The following is a 22,002-nucleotide window of genomic DNA, read 5'->3' on the forward strand; positions in this document are numbered from 1 at the left end:
CAAGAACCGCCACCATCAACATTAGGTGCTCTAGAACTCTACCATCACAACTCCCACAGGGCCTCCACAACTCCCCCTCTTTCCCAGAATTATGGAGGAGTGGAAGCAGGGAAGACTCCTGAAAACTGCTGCTGGCTGAAATGGATCCATCAGGCCTGAACTCCAGAGAGGCCTTAATCTCTTTCAGAATGGCTCCAGGAGCAAAACATTAACTACCCGATTCCTGAACCCTCCAGTTTCAAAGATCATCCACATTTAATTTTGCTTTAGGAGTTGATCACCAAGTCACTTCACCAAATTCCTGAAGTCTGTAGGACTGCCGGCACTGTGCTGTCATAATTTAGCTATCTGGCCAGATTTCCCTTTTCTAGTCTGTTGACAGACTTGGACAGTGCAAATCTGAGGAGAAACCATTCAGCTGAACTATTCTTGCTGTAGTGCAGCTGCATTAGCTGTTGTAATCCATAATACAACTTTAAACCATTGTGTGCGTTGGTGGCTTTATAACTAGTATAGTTTGCATGTAGGGGGTTTCACACAACCCCTGTTGGGGCAAAATTCTAGATGTAACGAGGATCTTAGTGTGGCATGCCCCATTCCCCCATCCCATAATTCTTGTCTCATACCCCTGGTCTATATGGTTCGTTGCTTTTGCAAACTGCTTGCATGGTACTGGAGTCTGAGGAAGCTGTTCAAGAAATTGCAGGCTTTCTGACCCTGTGTAGGATGAAAACCTGGGAAAGAAGCTTTTTACTCCGCCTAAAGACAGAGACTGGGAAAGGCTGTTTAATTAGTCAAAGCAACCAGGGTGAGCTCATCAGAGAGAAGGCTTTCACACACACATGGAGAGGGCGGTGGAAGGCTTCACAGCTGCATTCTCAGCTCTTGCAAGCACAACTTCAAGGCCACTGTAAGGTAAACGAAAGTTAGAAGTGTGAGATCTAAAACACTGACCCCTGGGAAGGATAAAAATCTCACAGGTATAGGTGCCACCTGTGCCCCCTCCCAGAGGGTCTTTTTGGGTATAAATAAAAGGCTCCTGATCTGGTCAGATAAGCTTTGACACCAGCCTGTAGGGAAGGGTGGCGAGGTGCGAATCCAAACAGGGCCATAAAGGGATCTCTCCTGTCTGGTGTCTGAGGGCTTTTAGCATGGAGAAAGTGAGATAAAAGCTGTGCTCATTAAGTGTAAGTACCTGCTTGTCACAACCAATAGCTTTTGCTTCAATAAAGGACTAAATTTTCTTTCCTCACCAGTGTGTTTCATGGTCATTCAGATCCCGATCTTTCTTGCCTTAGGGAAGGGGAAAAAAACTTTGGCAGAACACCCCCTCCATGCATGGAAAGAAGACATGAATGCAACCATATGGGTAAACCCTGCCCAGTAATCATGTGTCATCAGTTCCATGCTGCCCCAACATTACACATTCAATCTATGTCAGAAGTTCTACTCAGTTCTGATGTACATGCATAGAGTTGCTCCATGCCAGGAGGGCCCTGATTTGACCAGGATCCCTTCTTGCATGAAAGAGCTTTATGCATGTATATTGTTCTGAGAGAGAATTCCTTCTGATGTAATCTGAATGTGCAGGCATTGGGAAGCATGGTGGTGGCAGATGGCAACAGGAGGCAGGGCTGGTCTTGCAACCCCTTCCATATCTTCTTTCAAGACATGCAGTAGTCACATGAACCCCCCCTACACACACACACCTCTTGTGTCTGCTGTGTGAATGTATTCTCACACTGCTGGCAAACGGGAATCTGTCCCTTAAGAAGAGCTGACTAGTAGGGATGGGAAGATCTGACAGTTTTGGTTCTCTCTTTTTCTCATTTTTCCAATCTTAAATTCAGTTCTCCACATTTCTGCAGCGAGTTGCATTTTTTTTTTAAAAAAAATCTCATGAAAATTCCCCAACATTTTAGTGTAAATGTCTCTGAACAAACACATTTTTGTAGGCAGTTTTGACAAATGTACACCCTTTTACAAGCAAATCACATAATGCATTTTTGCATGTTATTTTCATACATTACACACACTTTCCCCTAACATATGTATTTTTGTAAACGTTGTTTGGTTGGCAAACTGCATTACAAAATTTGGATAGTGCCAATTTTGAAGAATGGTTGTGCTTCGGTTCTCATATTGTTTCAGAAAGTGAGAATTTGATTGATTCAGTTTGAAATGCGAACTGAATTGAATTTCTCACCCACCCTTAGCAGCTGGTGACATTTGTGGGGTGCATTTGGCAAGATTGCACACTTGTATTTTGGCCTTGCAGCAATCATCGTGAGTGACACAGCAAGCTAAACATTACCCAAAGCTCAACTTAAACAAATCCTCTTTAGTTAGCCACCTGCCTTTTGTCTCAGAAAATGTCATTAAGAGCAGGGGGCAAAGCAGCAGCACATCTCAGTCTGCAGCTCCTCCTGATAAGGGCCAGGCAGAGGGGTGGGGCAAGGCAGGTGGGAAAGCCTGCCCCTTGATGGTCCCAGCACAGTCTTGCCCCGTTCAATTGGTGATTGAAGCTTGCATGCAAGGCAGATGCTGTACCACTGAGCTATGGCCCTTCCCCAAAGGAATGACGTTTTGCCACAGAGTGCTGAGTAGACGTGGGGATTGAGGGGAGCCCAGAGAAAAAGTCTGGGGGGTAGAGATGACCAGGGCATGACCTGGAACTGGAATGCCATTTTAAAATAATCTAGCAGGACTCAAGAATGCAGTCAAAACCTCATCACTTCCAGACAAGCTGTTGTTTGAGCATTCACCATTATTTGTTTGCACAAAGTTTGTGGAGAGGTTATATAATTCTCGCTGTTTATTGAGCATGCATTGTGATTTGTTTGTATCATGTCTTCTCTTCTTCCAGGCATTTTAGGATGTATTTTTAAATTTTTTTTTAAGTGTTTTTAAATGTGTATATTTGTTTCTAATGTTTTTAATTGTTGTAAACCGCCCAGAGAGCTTCGGCTATGGGGCGGTATACAAATGTAATAAATAATAATAATAATAATAATAATAATAATAATCTCAGCAAATGTGGGACCGCCATTACCAAAGGCTAGAAATGATTCCCAGGTTACAAAATACATTCTGCATATCTTCAGAGGTATGTTCTCCTTGCTATTAGCTGCACAATGAACGTTTAAATAAAAGTTTATTGAGGCTGCAATCCTATAAACACTTTCTTGAGAATAAATCCCATCAAATCAATAGGGCTTCTTTTTTTCAGTCGAGATGTATAGGGTATGAAAACTAATCCTCTGCTTCTCATTTGGAGAAGAACTGTTTCAAATGCTCAAAGGCATTCAACTGGACATTTCTGAAAAGAAAGAAAGAAAGAAAGAAAGAAAGAAAGAAAGAAAGAAAGAAAGAAAGAAAGAAAGAAAGAAAGAAAGAAAGAAAGAAAGAAAGAAAAAGAAATATCACTTCTGCCACTTAGATGATACCATATGCCATCGAAATCTTTGGATTGTGATATATGATCATCATCTTTCTTTATGTTTTGAGATGTGCTCCTCCTTCCCTCCTTTTCAACTTCCTTTTCCTGTTGTGATCAAATAAGATACGATACAAGCTGTAAAAATTGATCGAGAGAAAAAGAAAAGTCTAACATTATGTAATTTTGACTACCCTTTGGATGTTGCTGTTCCCTACCCCAACCCCTTGTACAAGTCAAATATACATAGTTGGAAGACTTCCATGCACATCTATGGCAAACTAAAAATTAAGTGGGAGAGACACAAACAAAACAAACCACATCTAACTTGACAGCATTACAAAGCTGAACGTTGCCTAGACATGAAACACATTTCTCCATCATGTCAACCAGATGAGCGGCATTAAATCTTGTAGGGCCTGTATAATGGAGCCACACTTCAATGACAGCCTATTAATGAACAGAGCTTTCAAGTTTAAGGTAATGGGTGACACATAGGTCCACTCAAAGAGAAAAAATGCAGTGATGTTCCCAGGGCCGGCTCCAGGAATACCGGGGCCCTTGGGCATCAGCTTGCCCTGGGCCCCGGCGTGTGTGTGTGCACGCGTGCACGCACGCATGCACGCACACACACACCCCACCTACCTGTCTGCTGTCTTTTACCATTGCCCTTAATGAAGATGGCGGCCGGGGCTTCAATACCTTAGGGAAACCACAGCCGCCATCTTCATTAAGGGCAATGGTAAAAGACAGCAGACAGGTAGGTGGGGGGCTGCAGATCGCAGAAGGGGAATGGAGGGGTGGCTGAGGGGGCCCCTGTAGCTCCAGGGGCCATCGGGCCAGTGCCCCACCTGGCCGCCCTTTAGAACTGGCCCTGGATGCTCCCTTCCAGCGTCATGACTACATGCAGTGACTGCTAACAATGCTGGAGAGATGAACAGTTCACATTCTTAGATGTTAACCAAACCACAGAAGAGCCATTAAACTTCTTGATTAGATTTGACTTCCAATGACACAAACTGATCTGTTCTTTTCCTTTTGAAAAAAAGAAACTTTTTAGAGCTCTTCTGACTTCATGCCTCCTACTGTGCATCCGCGTGAAAACCTGTTAAAAAATTATTTAAGCTGATATAGGAAGAGTGTCACTATATCGTAAAAGGGATCCAGAGCAAGCTTGTGTGAAGTGTTGTTTGATGTTTTATATCTATCTACAAACCTAATCACCCAGGGAGCATGAAACTTCGGAGATATTAACGCTCCAAAGTGTGGACCTATGATTAAGACTGAGTGTCAACCAATTAAATTAAGTTGACGAATCAAATGCATGTTAGTCAATTACAGAGAAATACAATGCACACAATTATTGAAATGGTATCTCTCTATAACTATAATGAATGCTCAGGTTATTACTACTACTACTACTACTAGCGAAAGAATTGTTCAACACACAGTACTCAAACCATTATTAATTTATTGTTGTTGTTATGGGGAAAGTCTGTGGAGTTCTATACAGTTTTTTTCAGTGCCCTTTTTTTGCTACTATTCTCAGTGCCATTTCCTCAACAAGGATACGTTGGTCTACACACCCAGTTAAATGCATAGTCATCAGAATACATGTCGTGTGGGCTCTCCAGGTAACAACTTGAACGCTCATCTAGATTTCCACATTCCGTAGGTACTCTCCGTGCAGCAGCTGATGAGAGCAGGGAGTTTTTCAGAGAAAGAAAAATGTGTCAGATAGAAGCAGCAACACCATGTTCATTGTACAGAGTAAGATTTCATAAGTGAGTATTCAAGTCACTCCCCAGATCTACCACAGATGCCACCTTCTTGAATACCTGAGTATCTGACTAGGAGTGTGAACTTTCTAGACACCATCTTTGTGATATTATTTTTGGCACCTACTAAAAACTATTTTGTTTAGGTAACCCTATGCAGATATGTAAATTTGGCATGCACATTTTAAAAACTGATTATTTTCTTTATATTTTGAAATATTTTAGCTCAATGTTTATAACATCTGATTTTATTGGTATTTTTAATGTATATTTTATAGTTTATAATTTTGATTTGATGATTAAGCAGTATACAAATCCCTGTTAAATAAAATTAAAATTAACCATTCAAAGTATGATTGAGATGTTCAAAAAGGATGTTGGAAACTGAAAACATTTTTCAGTCTAGGCAAAAGGATATTTATTTTATTTTATTTTAAAAGTGAGTATTTCAGGCTGCAGTCCTGAAGTCACTTACGGGAGTAAGCCCCCATTAAACACAGTGGAATTTACTTCTGAGTAAACATGCATAGGATTGCACTGTCCTAGATTAAATAAAATTTGGATGGCATTTTAGCGGCCCATTCTTTTTCTTGCAGGATTTTACATTCCGTATACATCTCCATACGCTGATTCAGTCCAACATAAAAGAGAAGTGATTCACCCCCAATACTATAAAAATTTCATATCTTGACCACTGTTGGAAAATAATTGTGCTTGCGTTTCCAAACACCAAATAGAATTAGATGAAATTGCGTGAGAACTGACTGCCGGGTATCCTCAGAGAATTCCATACTTAATTACAAATAAATAAGACCCCCAGTTGTTAACAGAGAACAACCACGCCTAATAATACTAGAAAAGAAGCAAATCAAATGTTGCTCAGGCTAATAAAATGAAAACACTTGAAAAACACTTACTGGCAGTGGTATTATAACACAAGGCTTGCTCTTTGTCTCTGAACTCTACACTGTGAAAGAATTATCTCAGATGGCTCTGGGTAACATGCAATGTCTCAAGTGCTGTCTTATGGCCTGGAATTTAATTCTTATAGTCCACTGATTTTTCTAAAAAAATGTTTCTAGTGCTCATCATTGGTCATACATGTTTCTCTGCTACAGGGTGCTCTCTTTTATTCTCCGGCTTCCCTTTTCTCGTTCTCTGTTGCAACAACTGAGCCCACCTACCACCTGACACGCTGACTCATTTGTCTAGTCCCTCCTATGAAGGAAGGCTTGCTTCTGTCTCTGCCTGCGCAACTCCTTCTCTTTATGTGAGAGCATAACCCTGTACAATGCACGAAGCACAGACTGCTTTGAAATAAAAGCACCATCTGATGCCACTGCCAAGAAGGAGAACTTTAGAACTCATCAATAATCATGGCTAGTGAGTGCTAATGCATATTGTATGCAGAACGCTTTGTGTTTACCATTACTCCAGGTACAATGTACAAAGAAAAGACATTTTCTATAACCCATCGGCCCCAGCCAGCATAGCGAATGGTCAGGGATGATGAGATTTGTAGTCCAACAACATCTGGAGGGCCTCTGGTTAGCCATCCCTGCTCTATAAACACATGGGCAGGGAGCACATGGCAAATATATGCCACTCCCCTTCAAATGATGGCCAGCATAAACATGGTGTGAACCAACCCTCAGAAAACAGGGTTGAATTCTAACCTGGCACCAAACACAAGTAAGTTATACTAAGACGTATATAAATTGAATTATATCTCACATTATATTTTTAGGTTAGTGAGTACGTTGCTAAGCTGAAGAGAGTAGCATTTCAGTGGCAAGGTCCGTCCCCCCAATTACATGCATTTATTGTAAGTTCTGAAAAGAACCCCACATGTGTAACTTCTCAGACCTTACAAAGAACACATGCAGGTTCAACCAGAGCCTTCTCCTGCAGTTCTCCCACTCCAAATGTCTGCAAAGGGCTACTCATCAGGGGGTGGTGATAGCTACAACTCCCTGCTGAGTATACAACTCATAGCAAACCTAGTTGCCACTGGGCTCATCCAGACCACCCTAAAAATTGATGTTTTCCGTATTGAAATTGTCTGCTGGTAGTCCAAACCTGACTGCTTATCACTTCTTTGTACTCCAGTCAAACTGTTTCCGCATCCACATTTGTAGGCGTGCTCTGTTTTGTTTACAAGCCTTGTTCCTTCCTCCCTTACCAGAGAGGCAGAAAGAGAAGCAATGGAATTCTGTTGCTGTTTAGGGGTTGTTGTTTTTTAAAACACGCACACACAAAAAACAATGGGCAATGCCTCTTAATGTTGTTAAAAAAAACCAAACTTCACCCATACAAACCCACAAACTATTTAAGGACTGGCTGGGGGAGGGGGAGATACAGTAGCAATTATTGCAAGACAACCTACAATGAAATTTCCATTACCCAAGTTTGGTTACCTGAAATATGAAGTATTCAAATGTACTGAGCTTTCATTATGTTTTCCCATATCTATTAGGGTTCATCCAGACCATAATAAAAATCCACGTTTACTATATTGGAATTGTCTACTGGTAGTCCAAACCTTATTGCTTTGCGCTTTCTTTGTCCTCCAATCAAACTACTGTATTTCCTCATCTACACTTGGGTGTGTACTTTTCTGGTTTACAAACTCTCCCCCCTCCTTCCTCTCCTCCCAGCACAGGGAATGTGCTGATTGGCTCAGATCAGAAGGAAGAGAGGTGAGGAAATGCAATGGAAACGCAACAGAAGCAGGAGGCATGGAAGGAGGTAAGTCACAACCACCCACATAGGATAGTTTGAGGCAAAGCAATTGTGACTCCCTCCTTAGATAACTTTTTCTCTCCTTTTTGCAGCATAGCTGGTATGAGAAACTGCAGGTTAAGAGAGGGGAAAGTGTGAGAAGGCAGTGATTGGAGGCCAACCTCATACTGTTGTTGTTACATGCCTTCAAGTCGATTATGACTTATGATGACCCTATGAATCAACAACCTCCAAGAGCATCTGTCATGAACCACCCTGTTCAGATCTTGTAAGTTCAGGTCTGTGGCTTCCTTTATGGAATCAATCCCTCTCTCATTTGGTCTTCCTCTTTTTCTACTCCCTTCTGTTTTTCCCAGCATTATTGCCTTTTCTGGAAAAAGGCAAATTAATGGAGATACAAGGAGCTTACACTGGACATTAAACAGAAGTATGAATGAGATGTCCGTATAATGTGTAAAATGGCCTTGACGTCCCTGATCTTTGAGATGTTATCATAAATTAAAAAATGAGCTACTACTTTTTTACTCAGGGCTGGAGAGGATGGATGGAGAAATCCACAAATTTGGAAATCTTGGCCTGAAGGAGAAGGAAAGTATTTCAATAAGCAAAAGGTCAGGAAAATGAGGACATAGTTTACAAGGAGTTAAAATGATTTGAGCCTAAGGGAAATAGAAAAAGATGGCAGAAAAATCACCTGATTCTGATAATCAAGATGAAATTGTTGTTCTGCTGTGTTTTGTATCAGACTGTTAGGAACAATACTGTACACCGAGATGTGGAACACTGGGGTTATTTTTGCCTTTGTTAAAATACAGGAGGAGGAAGTTTCTTCACAGTTTTATTGATTTTCATTGTGCCTTCATGTTTCATTATTGTTAGCTGAGCCATTTTTCCACCAGTAACACAGACAACTGATTTTGGGCTTGAACCTAGCTAAAACTAAAGTATACAAGCTAGGGAGTTGAAAGCTTTTCTTTGTGTGTAGGAAAAACTAAGGCTGAGCCAAAAGTTCTCACTAGAAAACTTTCAGCCAACAGGGCCAACAGTGTGCCTCATGTCTGGTATTTTTTTCCTAATCCAGAAAGAAAAAAGTATTGCTTCAGCTGCAATCTTAACCCTGTTTACCTGGGTGTAAGCTCCATTGAATTCAATAGGACACCCTTCTGAGTTGTTAGGATTGTGCTCTTAGACTGCGGAGTGACAGAGCCGCAGCAGCATTTACAGCCCTGCCATTCTCAGTGGCTGTAGAAGAAGATGAAGAGCGGGCTTGATCCTTGCACTATCTTCATGGCTGGAACAGCAATTAGCTATGAAATGTGTGCAGTGCCAGTCACCAATGGCTGAGAGACTGACTTGGGACCCAGTGGGCCCCAAGCTGTCTCAGCCCACCCCACCCTGCCCTGGAAATATCCCTTTTCTGGTCTTTCCACTAGGCTCTGCTGGTGGAGATATTGCCAGCAGGCCTCTCACCCACCCACATGTTCAGTAGGTGGGAAGGGCGGGAGACTGCCACTGATGGAGTGTCTTGTGTCACTCACTCCAGTGGCAGGCGACAGGAAGCCAGCTAGCTGGAGAGCCAAGTGGAAGGATGCCTCTGCTCAATCCGTACTTCCCATAGCCTGGTGTAAGAAGGGTTTGGATTGCTCTGTAGTATGACTGATTCAATTGAAAAACTTCCAAAAGATGGTTTTACTGAACAGCACAGTTAAAGCATTTGCATTTTCCTTTAGAAAACCATTTCAGTCAACACTGGTTTCATGCTCACTTTTGTTTGCTCAATCCACATGGTGCCTCTGTTATATTTTAGGAAGATAATCATTTTACATTTTTAGAATATCTTCCCCTCATATTCTGATGGAGGAGGGAAAAAAAATTGGGAAATGGTATCTGGGCTCTCTAAGTGCAGCATCCTGTTTGCATCATTATATTTCCGTACAGCTTATTCTCATATGCAAATTATTTCATACACAAAGAAAGAATGAAGCATCCATAAATTTTTTGTTATTAAGACAAGCTCATTAAACAAGAATGCCAGAATGAAATTAATTAAGATATATTTTTAGTAGTAAATTTGATTTCCCAAGCTGAAATGGTTGGTCTAACATAAAATATATTAAATGCAGTGGAAAGATTCCCATTGGTTTTAAGATCCAATAATCTAATGTTGAGAATTAGGATGTAGGGAAACTTTGGTACCCCTTAACACGGATGGATTTATAATGGATGATCAGTTAAAATTAGTTGCCCCGATTTTTGTATCAACATAAAAAGACCATGATTAGTGTCAAGTGAATTATAATTTTTATGTGTATGTATAAGAATAAAGAAGAACCCAAAGGCCCATTTACTCCTGCACTCTGTTCTCACAGTGGCCAACCAGATGCAGATGGGAAGCCCTCAAGTGGAACCTGAGTACAGCAGCACTCTCGCCACTTGTGATTCCCAGCAACTGGTATCCAAATGTATCCAACAGTACAGGTAGAGCATAGTCATTGTAGCTGGTAGCCACTGACAGCCTTATCCTCTATGAATTAGTATAATCCTCTTTTAAAGCTGTCCATGGTGGTGGCTGCCACTGCCTCTTGTGGGACCAAATTCCATAGTTCAACTCTGCAGTGTGAAGAACTGCTTTCTTTTGTTTGTCCAGCATCTTCCAACATTCAACTTCACTGGATGTCCACAGGTTCTAGTATTATGAGAAAAACTGGTCTCTGTCTACTTTCTTCACAGCATGCATAATTTTGTGCACATCTATCATTTCCCCTCTTACTCACCCTTTATCTAAAAAATCCCAAATGCTGTCACCTTTTCTTGCAGGGGAGTTGATCCAGCCCCTTGTTCATTTTGGCTGTCCAGAAAAAATTCTGCAGTTACCCATTAATTAAACAGCATGTCATAGAGAGCATCCAAAGAGCTATTTTAGGTACACTAAAGGGTTTGGGCATGCCCAGTGGAATATTTGACAGCTGTCCTTTGAATGGCAGAACTCCTCCCCCTGTTTCAGGTCACAAATTCTTTGTGAAACTACCCTCAGAATCAAAATAGGTTTAATCATTTAGCATTTGGTGGTGGTGGTGGTTGTGGTGTGTGTTGGGAGGAGTAATGCAACTATTTGTCTGGTTCTTTAGATCCAGGCTAAATCATCATTATGAGCTCTTTGGAATGTTGTGGAACATCAGGAATGGTTGTTTGATGTTATTACAAAACATCACTTTCTTTTCTAGAGAAAAGGCCAGCTGCATGAAATGTATTTGGCTGCACAGCATGACCATTCATATGGGTAGGCTCATAGGCTGTGATTTATTTTATTTTATCTGAGCCAAAAGCTTCAAATCAGTCACATATTGGTCTATACTTTCTCCTTCACTCTGTATTGTAGTGAAGAACCTGTGCCTTTCATAAGTAACATTTCTTCTGGGCACACAATATGCTTCAAATTTATTCATCAAAACTTGAACTTTATTTTTATCTGCATCATCATCAAACTGGAAAGTATTAAATACCTCTCTTGCTTCTTCACCTGCCACATGCAGAAATAATGCTGACTGGAATCTCTCATCTTTCTTATCTGCTCCACTTGCAATGCAGTACAATTCAAACCCTTGCTTCCATCTTCTCCAGTTCTCTGCTGCATTTCCTTCAAACACCAACGTTCCTGGAGGCTTCAGCTGGTCCATTTTTCACTGCCTTATGTTTTTAGGTAGTCTTCTGACACCATGTAATATTTGCAAGCGTTGAAATGAACTCCAAACACTGTTTAAAAGAAACTACTGAACAGTCTGTTGCAGCATAACCAAAAGCTCTACTTTCATTTTCCTACTGGTCCCACCCGCAACTGATTCCCCATACAACTGCTTCTAATTCACTTGAGTTCCTACTCATATTACAGGGTCCTCTCCGGATGATTTGCTTTACCCTCTAGACCAGCCTTTCCCAACCAGTGTGCCTCCAGATGTTGTTGGACCACAACTCCCATCAGCCTCAGCCAGCATTGTCAGTGGTCAGGAAAGATGGGACTTGTGGTCCAACAACGTCTGGCGGCACACTGGGTGGGAAAGGCTGCTCTAGACTCTTAGCTTTCATTTAAAAAAAATAAGTTTCTAGGTGGTCTGCTTCAAAAGATATAAACCAAAATGTCACACACACACCCGCAACTTCTGTTATTACCAGCTGCTCTAATCCCTGCCCTTTCAGGTTTATAGCCAACAAGTGAAGTCAGGGCTGTGACTGACAATAATAATAGCTAAAAATCATTTTAGGTTTTAAGAACCGTTTCCTTTTCCTGCTTGTCTCACATCAGGAATTCAGTAAATATATAACTTTCAGCAGCACAAAGAGTACTTTCTCTGTACATGATTGGGACTTGCTTCTGAGTAAACATGTATAGGATTGTACTATAAATATATTTACAGGTTGTGTAAATACTAAACATCTTTGACAATCATGCTTATATAAATATTTATTCATATTGTGACTTGATATGTATCTGATTTCACACTATGGTTGTAAATTATTATTTACAAATTATTGTTTCATCTACATTTTAGGGTCTTGAGGTGGTCATGGTCCGCCTCTGTTGTTTTCACCCTGAGGGGCAGATTAGGCTAAGAGATGGTGCATAGCCCATGGTCACCCAGTACATTTTGTAGCTTGTTTCCATTTTAAAATTTAATTAAAATGATTTATATGTAGGCAAAGTTTATGAAGTAATGTTTGTTGTTGTTGTTATGTGCCTTCAAGTCGATTACGACTTATGGCGACCCTATGAATCAGCGACCTCCAAGACCATCTGTCATGAACCACCCTGTTCATATCTTGTAAGTTCAGGTCTGTGGCTTCCTTTATGGAATCAATCCATCTCTTGTTTGGCCTTCCTCTTTTTCTACTCCCTTCTGTTTTTCCCAGCATTATCTTTTCTAATGAATCATGTCTTCTCATGATGTGTCCAAAGTATGATAACCTCAGTTTCTTCATTTTAGCTTCTAGTGATAGTTCTGGTTTGATTTGTTCTAACACCCAATTATTTGTCTTTTTTGCAGTCCATGGTATCCGCAAAGCTCTTCTCCAACACCACATTTCAAATGAGTTGATTTTTCTCTTATCAGCTTTTTTCACTGTCCAACTTTCACATCCATACATAGAGATGGGGAATACCATGGTCTGACTGATCCTGACTTTAGTGTTCAGTGATATATCTTTACATTTGAGGACCTTTTCTAGTTCTCTCATAGCAGCCCTTCCCAGTCCTAGCCTTCTTCTGATTTCTTGACTATTGTCTCCATTTTGGTTAATGACTGTTCCGAGATATTGATAGTCCTTGACAAGTTCAATGTCCTTGTTGTCAACTTTAAAGTTACATAAATCTCATGTTGTCATTACTTTAGTCTTCTTGACATTCAGCTGTATTCCTGCTTTTGTGCTTTCCTCTTTAACTTTCATCAGCATTTGCTTCAAATCATTACTGGTTTCTGCTAAGAGTATGGTATCGTATTATTGATATTTCTCCCTCCAGTTTTCAAACCCCCTTCATCTTGGTCCAATCCCATTTTCCATATGATATGTTCAGTGTATAGATTAAACAAGTAGTGTGATAAAATACACTCCTGTCTCACACCCTTTCCAATCGGTTTCTCCATATTCTGTCCTTACAGTAGCCTCTTGTGCAGAGTATAGGTTGCGCATCAGGACAATCAGATGCTCCTTCCCATTACATACCAGACAGGCACCATCTGTCTCATTTTTGTGGTGCCTGCTAAAGATGTTCCTTTTTCAACAAGCCTTTTCAGTGGAAAACTTTATCCCAGGTTGTGTTTTTATTGGATTTGAAATTATTTTTGCATATGAAAATTTTAAAATGCTTTTATATACTTTAATTAAAAATATATATTTGTGCTGTTTTGTTAAAAACATCAAACTGGTTCAAAAAGTTTTTTTTAACAACCACCATACAATAAAAACATTAAAAAATACAATAAAACAAAGATCAAATGTTGTGAAAAACATCTATTTAATCATTAAATATAAAATATATTGAATTGTTCTTAATTATTTGTACATATGGAATTGATTATAGTTTTTTATTGTTAATGGTTTTACTGTGGAATTGCTTTGAAATATTTTATGGGAAGTGATTCATAAATAGAATCAAATAAAGTAATGAATAAATAAACATTAGTGATCACTATTTGACCAAGGGATAGAATCCAAGAGGGGGGTTAGCAAATAGCAGAGATTTGGTCCTTATTGTCTGAATGTATCAGAGACCAAAAAGTGGTTTAGCTGCAGCCCCCCCCCCTTGCACATGCTGGAAACAGAGCCAAAATCCTTGGAAATTGGGTGATGAAAATAGGGCTGAAATCTAGCAAACCCCAAAGAGTGGCTATTTGCATTCCTAGTACAGTAATATGGAGCTGAACTATGTTTGTGCCATTTTCAGCCTGGATCAAGAAACAAATCTCCAGTAGACTGAATTGATTGGTGCATTCCAAAAGACCTCTAAACTGCAATCCTATTTGCCAGATGTGGGGAACATTTGGACCAGCGATTCCCAACGTAGGCAGTAGCGCCCCCCGGGGGCCTTACAGCCCTTCAGGAGGCATTGGCATGACTACAAACTTTAGGGAGGCATTTGGGTTCATTAGGGGGGCATTGACATTTGGTGGTCTGATGCGACAGTTGAAGCATTTAAGTTTAATTATATTTAATACACAAATCATTAATTTTTAAACTGTTTTGTCCCCAGTTAGAATGTATTTAATATTCTCAATTCATGGAAATAACATTATAAATAGTGTGTGCTCTTTAGTAAAGAAATTCTGAATAGCGGCCAGTGTCATATCAAGGAATGGGGATATTAGCCACACCCCGGCACTAGGTAATGTTCCAATGCTGTCTTGAGGGATGTTGGAACCAATCACGAGAGATTGATTGATAAGCTGGGTGTATTGGTGGAGGGCTCATTCTTCCAACGGATGAGTGCTGTGTGCAAACGAGTGATGCAAACAGTCAGTTATATGCTAGTTTTCTTCAGGAATGGGACACACTCGCTACCCATTGTTTCAAATCCATTCATTTGCAAAGCAGAAGACCAAGACCTTAGTTTGCAAGAAGAAATTGTTGAGATTCAAAATGATGAAGAATCGAAGCAAATCTTCAACAGCAGAGGACATCAAGTCATGTGGCTGAAACATCATGTGAAATTTCCTGCTCTATGGAGAAAAGCAAAACTTCTTTATATTGCTTTTCCATGCTAGTAAAGAATCGAAACCATTTGGATATTGTTAGTCGTGGTGACTTAAGACTATTATTATCCAAGTATACTCCAGATATTGTGAAGTTAGCCAAAACTCATCAAGCTCAAGGATCACACTAGTATTTTATAATAAATCTCATTTTATTTACTTTTCTATAACTATGTATGTACATTAATAAATCATACTAAGAATTCAATGTGTAATCTAAGTCCAATAAAAAGGCATGATAAAAACGATCAGTAATAATCATTGAAAATACCTTTTATGAATTACTCATATTTTAAGGGAAGAATAGGAAGCACTGGCATATACTTAATCTGAGGGGGGCGTTGGGCACAAAGAGATTTTGCAAAGGGGCGTTAGGTCAAAAAAGGTTGGGTAATGCTGTCTGGACCTTTAGAAGTCACTGAACTACAATTCCCATCATCCCTGGCCATTGACCATGCTTGCTAGGGCTGATGGGAATTACCATTCCTAGTGCTTTTGTTTATCCCAGCAACAACTGGTCAGCATTTGGGCTATACTGAGATTATGACTTGTCCATAGCCACTGAGTGGGGTCTTATGTCCAAGCTATGTGTCCCACCACAATGGCTTAATCTTCACATCTTAGACCTTGCTATTATATAATATATAATATTAATAATATGCTGCTATTATAGTAAGAAGAAAAGCTGCAACCATTCCTGGTTTTGTCCACAACCTCTCCCCCCTCCCCCCCATTTGGAATATCTTGTCCAATGGTTCCCAAACGATTTCCCCCACAATTCCTCCACAGCCCACTTGAAAATTGCTGAGGGTCTTGATGGACCATTTAATGAGGAAGTGTTCTTCACAAACATGACACCTGAATGAAGCTTGTGTGGACCACTGGTGGTCTGTGGACCAGTTTGGAAACCCTTGATCTGGTCATTTGATGTTATTATGTCCTCCCAGGCATTTTAGAATGTGTTTTAAATTGCTTTTTAAAAATGTGTTTTTTAAATTTATATATTTGTTTTAATGTTTTTAATTGTTGTAAACTGCCCAGAGAGCTTTGGCTATGGGGCGGTATATAAATTCAATAAATAATTCAATAAATAATAAATAATACTTCAACATCTGGAGAGCCAAAGATTCCTCACTCCTACTTTATATTCACGTACCTAAATGGGACTTTCTTCAAAGTAGACTGGTATAAGACTGTATTGTTAGCAATTGAGACCGCAGTTTGCTTTCTTAACCTCAAATTATTTTTCCATGGAAGTCACTGCAGCAGAGTGAGCAAGGCTGGAATTTCCTCTTGTTCAGATATTTCTATGCATGATGAATGTGATTCCTATTGTAATATAGAAGCTGTGATCATTACATGGCATGCTTTCTGAATGGAAATCTATCATTTCCATTAGGTAAACACAGACACGCTGGTCCACGGGATTCCAGGGTATAAAAAACTACCCGAGTGATGCAACTCAGGAAGGTTCATTTTTCAATGAAGCAATAGGCCATGCAGCATGTATATTAGCAGCTTTTGCAACTGTAAGCAGTAGACACATAGCAGTAATGACAGCCATCCATCTCACAAACGACAGTGACTGGTGTTGCCCTCGAGTTCTGAATAACATGAACATCAAAAAGCACTCAGTCTCACAGCATCCTCACAGGAATTAGGCAAACAGGGTCCAGATAGCTGGCCCTGGAAATAATCATTTATATGCTTTCTTTCCCCCTCAGCTCTTTCAGCTGGCTGAAGAAATCTACGGAAGGAGTATAAGTAATTGTTGCTATAAAGCTGAAATTTGATGCAGCTGAACCAAAGGCATATGGCCATATTTTGAGTGCTGTGCTCTCAAGAACTTTTAAAGATGTGTGGCTATATTTAGAGTGCAATTTGGGCAGTCTGCTTGGCCAGTCAGGAGAAGCATAGACGATTGCCTCTGAACTCTTTTTGAAGACATATAGCCATAATGTATTGAATGCTGGTCTATCAAGATAAGCATAGGAGTTAGGGGGTTGAGCTGAGTGCATGGAACCATTGTTGTTGCTTCTATGGATGTAAGGGAGTGAGATGAAAAGTAAATTAAAAGCAAATAGAAAAAGAAAAAAGACAGTGATGATTTCCTAAAAGCAATACCATACCAAACACAAGAAGATTCCTATGAGTAAGACAGAAAACAACTGGTCAGAATTCCTAACCAAAAACCAAAGCTAAAAAATCCTGGCAGCCAAGGTCACAGAAATCCCCATGCAGCACAACCTGACCCAGGGGCTGCAGTTAGTGCAGAATGCAGTGGCCCGATTGCTTACATGAGTAAGACCCTATCAGCATATAACACCATTTTTAGGAACAAAGGAATCTGCCTTATACTGACTCAGGCCATTTGGTACCATCTAGCTCAGTACTGATGACACTGACTAGCATTGGCTCTCCAGGATTCCAGGCAATAGTCTTTTCCAGAAATTGAATTTTCGACATTTGCATGCAAAGCATATGCTCTACCACTGTGCTATAACCCTTCCTCTATTTAAAAAAGTATTCACTAATAGGCAAAAAAACTTTAAAAAGCAGGGAAATTGGGCAGCTATAGTGAATGCACCAGGGGAGCAGGAGACCTGACCTCCTCTCTGAGATATTGTACTGCCCTACAAATCTGTCAAAATGCAAACACATTTGGCTTGGTCTTTCACAGTCCAATCCACTTGCTGTGTAGCTTGGAAGAATTTGGTAACGTGCATCTGAGCATATAAGTGGATCCCGACTTATGACAACCCTATGAATAGGGTTTTCATGGTAAACAGTATTCAGTGGTGGTTTTACCATTGCCTTCCTCTGAGGCTGAGAGCCAGTGACTGGCCCAAGGCCACCAAGTCAGCTTCATGGTTGTGTGGGGATTCGAACCTGTCTCTCAGGTCATAATCCAAAATTGACCTGGGGGAGGGGGAGGGAGGGGAGGGGAAGGGGAGGAGATTGGATGGGTGGGCACTGGGCAGAGGGGAAGCCCCTTTCCTTTCCAAAAGGAAAACATTGTAAACAGTATTATTGCTTTTCAGGGTTTCCCCCACCTTTTTATTCTACAGCAGGCACATGTAGCCTCCCACCCAAATTTAAACCAAAGCTGTCCCTGGCCACATCCACACCAGACCTTCATTTCTCTTTAGACAGTCATGGCTTCTCCCAAAGAATCCTAGGAAGTGTAGTTAATGAAAGGTGCTGGGAGTTGCTAGGAGAAGCCCTGTTCCTCTCACGGTGCTTCAAAATCAGAGTGGCTGACTGTTAAACCACTTTGGCCACTGGACCTCAGTCAGGAGAATAGCAGTCTCCTCCCAGCACCCTTCATAAACTACACTTCTTAAGATTCTCTGAGGGAAGCCATGACTGTCTAAAGTGAAATCAAAGTCTGGTGTGGGTGTGGTTCCCTGATTAGGCAAGCCCAGCAGCTGCGAGTCTGGCTTTTAGAACACTGATAGTTGGTTCTTACTGAGCATGCCCGACATTATAATTAAGTTCAATGCAAAATTTCTTAAATTAATTAAAAATCAGCCAGGCATTTTTTAAACTTTTAAACTGCAGAAGATGAAGGTCAGAGTATGGGGCAAGGTCAGAAACAGGATTATGGTTACTCTGTGAACATGGCTGATTTTTAATGAATTTCAACTGATTATGAGAACTCTGAGAGAAAAAAGTCCAAAAGCGGTCTGGGTTTTTTCTCTCTCTTTTTAGACTTTGAAATCTTGATTCTGACTGTTTTGTTTATCGCCATGAAAATTGAGACGGTTGTTAAGAAAGCATTTCTGAGTTCAGGACTATAAGTTTTGTAAGGTTTCGTTTTGAAATGAGCTTATGGGAAGGATCAGAATGGCATGGAGGGTATTTTCAATTTAACATTGCGGAATGTGAAAAATCCATGCTGGCTATAGTATACAGCCACTCTTGTGGCTGGATAATCTTTTAAAATTGTTCTTTTCTGTTCACTAATGAATGCAAATCATACCTAGGGCAGATCCACACCATTCATTTAAAGCATATTCAACATACATTTGAAGCACATGAATCACATCACAGAAAAATGCCTAATCTGCCCCTCAGGATGAATACAACAAAGGTGAACCATGACCACTCCAAGGAAGAAGGACACACTTAATATTTAGAGCAAAGAATGATGTACAACCATAGTGTGAAATCAGATACTGAAAGATCTGATACCTCTACACACATTGGAGATGTAAAAATACATACATCACATATAATAGTTTGTTGTCAAAACCAATTGGTCATTGCAGAACATTTTTTTAAAAAATAAAATCAGTATTGGTTTCCTACATAATAAAAGCAGGGATACCTAAGTAAGCCCTGCCTAATTGCTTTAAAAATAGGATTGGAAGAGGAAAGATTTACACAAACACAAACACAAACACAAAGAAGAACACAAACACAATTCTTTGCTATGTTCACTCAAAAGTCCCATTAATTTACAGCACAATCCTAACCATGTCTACTCAAAAATAAGTCCTATTGAATTCAATGGGGTTTACTCCAGGTATATGGAATTAGCATTGCAGCTTTACTCCCAGAAAAGTGAGTATAGGATCAAAGCTTCATATTAGGAAGGTTTTCAAAACACTTCCCTCTTCAACAGCCCAGGAAAATTTAAACTTGTTTGACTGCTGCAAGAGAGAAAAAGCCTGAAAGCTATATATTTACTCAATTTATGAGATTTTCAGATAAGCAGGAAAAAACAATAGTTTTCTGGCCTTGCAATGGAGTCTAGCTACTGCCTTGTCAATCACAACCCTGACTTCACTTATTGGCTACAAATATGAAAGGCCGGGTTTAGAGCAGCAAGCAATGAGCTTATTTAACAGAAGTCGCAGGGGGGGTCTGACATTTTGGTGTATATCTCTCAAAATGTAGACCACATAGAAACTTAGGGTTTTTTAAAAAATTGAAAGCTGAGAGTCCAGAGATTAAGATGACTCTCCCAGAGAGGACCCCAAAAATCTAGAGTCTCTGGGCAAAAACTGGAGACCTGGCAACCCTAATGTGGATAGCATAATATGTATAAAAGCATAAATAATCCTAGCGTATAAAGAATACATATGACCATGCTTTGGATGTTCATCAATAAATAACATATCTCCCACATTTAAAGATCATATGGGGTCCAACATTTCTTAAGAGTCCAAAGATTTAATGTTATATCATTTCCATTGTTAATATTACAGTAGGCTTAATTTGAGGCCTGCACTCAGAAATACTGTTTCCTCCCCTGAACTTAATGAAGTTGTTGGTTGCATCCTATATTTGGACCACTAATTGGTCCTAATATTTATTTATTATTTATTTATTTTATTTATTCAATTTATATCCCACCCTTCCTCTCCATAGAAGTCCAGGGTGGCAAACAAATATTTAAGGCTCATATAGCGTTCAGTAAGATTCCAGTGATTTAATAACTTTCATTGCTAGTATTACAATTGCCTTAGCCTTACCTGAACATCTAGCTCAAGGAAGAGTTCTTGGTTGCATCCTGTATTTGGACCACCAATTTGTTCTAATATATTTTTTCTGCTGTGGTTTTACTACAGTTAACATTAGCTGAAAATAACATGTTGCTTATTTGTTAAAAACAACTCTGTTGGTGCCATCTAAGTCTATGGCAGCCTGGCAGCCTTTGTGATGAAAGAGAAACTCTGCTTAGCAAAATGTCCCACTTTCATATAGCTTCCCAATCGGAGAAAGCCCATAATAGGGGCTTATCCAAACGGAGCAGGATAATCCACGGTTTCCATATTCGGTTTGTCATCTGATCGTCCTCACTTTCCCTTTTAGTTTGCTCTTTCCCAATTTAAAAAAATGCTTTTTTGCACCCGCACACGCAACAGTATGACGTCTACATTCTTTTCGCTTTTTCCAACTCCGCCTCTTAAACCTCCCCCTATCAACCAATTGGTCAGCAAAAAAATGACATATGCTCCTCTCCCCCTTTGCAATGAAGCACAATATGGCTGTAAAGGAGTTTTTGCCACGGAAGGAAAGGAAGAAGGAGGGGGGTGGTCAGTTTCAGCCTGCCTCCGGAAAGCTTTGTCAATTTCATTCTACTCGCTGGGGTTTTTGCTTCAAATCATTTCACCACGGGAAGGAAAGGGAGAAGGAGGGGGGTGACACATTTCTTGCTTTTTTGGAGAAATAAGTGCAATTGCCAGCGTGTGTATCTCCTTAAATATCCGTAAAGGCAGAAAAGCATACATTCATTTAAGTGTAATATCGCAAATACAAACAAGAAAGGGGCTGCTAGTCGGTTTCATGTCTGCCTCTGGAAAGCTTTGTCAATTTCATTCTACTCGCTGGGGTTTTTGTTTCAAATCATTTTGCCGTGGAGAGGAAAGGGAGAAGGAGGGGGGGGTGACACGTTTCTTGCTCTATGGTTCTCCAGTCTCTATGGTTCTGGGCAGCGGGGACGCTGTAGCAAACCATTCATATGCAGGGCAGGGAATGCCCATTACTTTCAATGGGTAGAACTGGGGGCAGAAAAGCCCATGCATCTCAATGGGTAGACCTGGCATCACAACAGCCAATGCGTTTCAATGAGTAGATCTGGCATTTCAATGGGTAGACCTGGTGTCCGGAAAGTCTATGCATTTCAATGGGTAGACCAGGCCACCAGGTCCATTTGAAGCCTGCTTCCTTTCTTGCTTGTATTTGCGATATTATGCTTATGCATGTTTTTCTGCCTTTATGGAATATATGCTTTTCTGCCTTTATGGATATTTAAGGATACACACGCTGGCAATTGCACTTATTTCTCCAAAAAAGC

The sequence above is a fragment of the Rhineura floridana genome, chromosome 9 (genome assembly GCF_030035675.1).
Source record: "Rhineura floridana isolate rRhiFlo1 chromosome 9, rRhiFlo1.hap2, whole genome shotgun sequence".
Classification (NCBI taxonomy): domain Eukaryota; kingdom Metazoa; phylum Chordata; class Lepidosauria; order Squamata; family Rhineuridae; genus Rhineura; species Rhineura floridana.